The sequence below is a fragment of the Condylura cristata genome, unplaced genomic scaffold (assembly GCF_000260355.1).
Source record: "Condylura cristata isolate star-nosed mole 26May11 unplaced genomic scaffold, ConCri1.0 scaffold00005, whole genome shotgun sequence".
NCBI lineage: Eukaryota > Metazoa > Chordata > Mammalia > Eulipotyphla > Talpidae > Condylura > Condylura cristata.
In genome coordinates, this window is record NW_004567106.1 from 29,649,008 (window position 1) to 29,653,881 (window position 4,874).

Below are 4,874 nucleotides of genomic sequence, written 5' to 3' on the forward strand. Positions count from 1 at the left end.
CCCAGAATAGCCAAAGAAATTTTAACAACAACAAAAAAAAAGAGGAATGGAGTGATCATACTTCTAGACTTCAACTATACTATAATGCTGTAGTAATAAAACAGTTTGGTACTGGAATAAAAATTGACAGACTTATAGAACTAAGAGCCCAGAAATAAACCTTCATTATACTTGGGGAGTTAATCTATGAAAAGGAGCCAAGAGTATGCAATGGAGAAAAGAAAGGCTCTTATAAATTGTTGAAAAATTAAACTAGACCAGGTTTCTAAATCAAACACAAAAGTGTTTAGCCCAAAGTGGGTTAAAGACTTAGATGTAAGACTGGAAACCATAAAATACATGGATGAAAACAGGCAAAATATTCCACAACATTGGTGTCACAGATGTCTTTGGAATCAACTTCAATGATAAGGAAAACAAAAGCAAAAATAAATGGGACTACATCAAACAAAAATGTTTTTTTACAATGAAAGAAAATAAGCACTAAAGCAAAAAGACACCCTGGGCCTCCCCCAATGTCCTATGGGTTGAGTCTTAGGCTATCATAGCTGAAACCTAAGTTCAATCCCTGACCAGAGAGGTGTGCAGACATCTTCTGTCTCGCTCACTGCTCCTCTCAGCACTGTGTTTCAGTAGATCCACCGGTTCTGCTTCCCACTCTGTCTCTGGTGAGTCCTCTCACCGGCTTCCCCACACCTCTGCCTGGACCTAGTCTTTATATGCATGAAAAAATAAAAATAAATCTTTAAAAACAAAAAGACACCCTGCTGAAGGGGATAAATTATATAAACTTCATACATCCAACAAACAGGTAATATCCAAGACTTACAAAAAACTAGCACAACTCAACATAAAGAAAACTAAAAACTCAAGAAAAAATGAACAGAACAGCTAAACGAACATTTCTTCATAAAAGACATACTGATGGCCAACAGGCACATGAAAAAAATGTTCAACGTCCCTTATCATCAGGGAAATGAAAACCAAAGCCACACGAGATACCAGTTTACGCCCGCCCATGAGACTATTCCATATATATTTTTTAAGATTTATTTATTTATTCGTACAGAACTGGGGTATAGGCCAGAGTTCGGAGGGTGAGAGGATCCACCAGAGACAGAGTGGGGAGCAGAACAGGCAGATCGACAAAGTACACAGCTGAGAGGAGCAGCGGGCGGGTCAGGAGTGGTCTGCCACGCCATGTGGATCTCCTCCGGGGCAGGCAGGAATTGAACTCATGCGGAAGTGGCTTAAGCTTCCTTGTGCTGTGCTTTAACCTGCTGCTCCACCAGGGAGGGCGCCGAGACTAGTCCATATTTTAAAAATTAAACAAACATAAAAAAACAGAAACAAAAACAACAAATGTTAGCAAGCATGTGTAGGACAAAGGAGTCCTTGTACCCTGCTCTAGAGAATGATTCAGCTCTTATAAAAAAATGGTATGGAGTTCCCTCAAAATATTAAAACGGGATCTACCATATGACCCAACAATTCCACTTCTAGCTGTCTAAATAAAAGAGTGCAAAAACCCTAATTTGAAGGATTATATGCACTTATATGTTAATTGCAGCACTATTTATAAAAGCCAAGTGATAGAAACAACCTAGGTGTCCAGGGACAGAGGAACAGATTAAGAAGACGTGGCATATATACACCAGGAAAGACTACTCAATTATAAAAAAAAAAATAGAAAATAAATAAATATTGCCATTTGTGACAATATGGATGGAACTGGAAGGGATTATGTGAAGTGAAATAAATCAGAAGGAGAAAAACAAATACCTGATGATTGCAATCATATAGAGACAAAACACAGAAGCTAGCAAAACAAAGCCTAGGAATAGGACTATATAATCGAGACTACTGGAAGGGTTTGGGAGCTGGGGCTGGAACAAACACAACTTTGAGGATGGAGGCCACACTCTAAGGACAGTAGGGCAGAGACTGAGCTCTAGTAACCAGGAGGGGCAAATTTGCCCCTGAATGCCTGCCTCCAGATTCCATTCCTGTGAAATGAAGATAAACTCTGTTCTGGCTCAAGTCACTTTAGTCAAAATTTTTATTAGCAACTTAATGTAATTTTTAATTGATACATCTTAACATGTTTAATATGCATACTTGTTTCAATAAACATATAAAATGAATCAATACCTCCACACACAGTTTAACCAAAGGACCACTACTGTAAGAACCTTGAATATATTTCAAGTTCCCCACATTTTCTAAAGCTCCCATACAATACATATGTTCAAATCCTTATAGTTTAGAAGTGGAATATACACTCTCATTCCATTTCTACACGTGGGGGAACTGAGGTTTGGAGAGGTAGTTAACCTGCCGAAGGTCACACAATAAGTAGCCAAGTCATGATTTGGGTCTTTCTAACACCAAACCTTTCCACCGAGTCACAGATCTTAACTGCCCTCTTTCTATCCAGGGCAAGACTGGAATACAGTGTAGGAAGACATAGTAGTCTGTATCTTACTAAACAATGTATCATCAGAGATCATTCTGCTTAGTATAATGACATATCATTATGCAGCTTCCAGTTAAGCAAATACCTCCAGATTTGCCTTTCCTCTAGAAAATACATATATTTGTAGTAGTTTTGGACTGATGTTCTTGGTGGCACTTCTTTAAAGGATGAACTAACATGACTAATGAACTGATAAATCTCAGTCACAAAAAATTTTTTTTTTAAAAAAGAGAAGCAGAACTATAGCCATCAGAATGAAAAAAAATAGGAAAATGTTAGTTGTTGTTTTTATTTCTGTAAACTCTGTGCTTCTTTCTCAATACCCCGATGGGATATTATTGAAAAGGAAGTTGTGTGTGTTCTGTATTACTGAAGGAAGGTGTGACTATGTTAAAATATTGGAAACAAGAGAAACTACGTTAGTTGGAAATAGGGGCAAGCAGGAGAATGACTGAATAATGTATTTAAATGTATTTAAATGAATAAAAAGTAGTCAAATTATTTGTTTCCTTGACATATAAAAGGAAAACGTTTACCAGGTGAATTTGTCTTTCAGGCAATATTGACTTTATTCTGCTGCAATTTTTTACTTGTGAGTATATGGTGGAGGTGAGCCTGACGTTTTCTCCCAGCCACCCTCTTGCTGACCCTAAGGAAAACATTTTTTTTCTAAGATTTATCTATTTATGCATAAATAACTGGGGTACAGGCCAGAGATGTGAAGGGGCGGTGTGAGAAGATTCACCAGAGACAGAGTGGGTATCAGAACAGGCAGACTGATCAGGTACACTGCTGAGGGGAGCAGCAGGCAGGTTAGGAGAGGTCTGCTGTGCCATTGTGGGTCGGGGATCAAACTCTTGGTGAAGCAGCTGCAGTTTTGTAGTGCTGTGCTTTAACCTGTTGCACCACCAGGGAGGGCCCTAAGACAAACATGTTTTGAAGACAAAGGTAGATCCTCTCTGGTGATACAACAGGTTAGGACACAGCACTGCAAGCTGGCAGCAGCCATCAAAGTGCAAGCTCAATCCCCTCCCCTGGAGGTGATTCACATGGCACAGCAGACCTCTCCTGTCTAGCCTGCTGCTCCCCTCAACTTTGTTGACCTGCTTGTCCTGCTTCCCACTCTGTCTCTCTGGTGAATCCTCTTACAGCCCCTCCACCTCAGGCCTGTAACCCAGTTCTTTATGGTAAATAAGTAAACCTTAAAAAAAAAAAAAAAGATGATGACAAAGGTAGCCGAGTTATGTAACCCTCAAACTCTTCCTTGAATAGTAAATGCAAAAAAAAAAAAAAAACAAAAAACTTTTTTAATGCTATGGCTTTCCTTTCAAGTTTGAATTCTTGATGTTTAGATTTAGTGCGAATTAATAAACCAAACTGTCAAGCAAGAAAACAAACAAAATATCCTACTCCAGAAAAGCTCAAGAGAGACAGCTTTCCAGTATCACATCTCTTCTACTGAGTGAAGGTTTCAGCAAGTCATTAACTTCCCTTGGTTAATCAGCTAGCTCTTGGAGAGTAGAGCTACAAATAACTACTCATATTTAAATCCTTAGGGCCAGCAAGGTGCCTGGTTCAGAAGACAAAAGATCGAATGTTGGCAAAATGAATGCTGACTTCTATCTCTGCTAGTAGTCATTCCGTTTCTGCTGGGGAGAGCTGTACCCAGTGCGTTTTCTGCAATCCAGTAGTGCCTGTCCGGTAGCTGAAGCCAGCGAGTACTCAACGGGTGCAATTGTTGGCCCAAGTCCTCTTGTTTTAAAATACACTTTCTTCTCCTCTAAACTAGCAGTCGATCGTTTATGCAATTTAAACTAAAACTAATATTAAAGCTAGTATTACAAGATTTGGTTCTACTTAGCTTTATATTAAAGGCAAGAAGATAAAAACAATCCTTCAAAGATTTTTATCTTCCCTTCCAAATGAATATTCATATCAGTGTGTACTAACTGCCTTTAGGGGAAACGTTTCTTTACATCAATCGGAGGACAGTATTTTCGTTTCTGAAAATGAAAAACCCGTTCTCTTAGATTTTCTCAGGTCTCCCACTGCTAGCCTATGACAAGGTACAAGTTATTTACAATTCTCTGTGGGTGCCCCTTGCGTTTAGGTCGCCTTCAGAAAAACGCTTTCCGGACATTCTAACTCCAGACATGTGCTAACAAACAGCTCTAGGAGCTTTTGCCGTTTTCAGGGTAGCCCGCCTAGGCTCCGATTTCAGTCCGGCGCTGTGACGTCACCGAGCTCACAGGCCTAGACGACCGACACGTCGCCGTGATTGGCTAGGGACCATGATGTCACGGGCAGGGGCGGCTCTGGGCTCTCCAGGACCCGGGGATGCACCGCGTCGGCTTCGGCAAAAGATGGGAGGGAACAGAGCCACCCGCCGAGCGCCGGC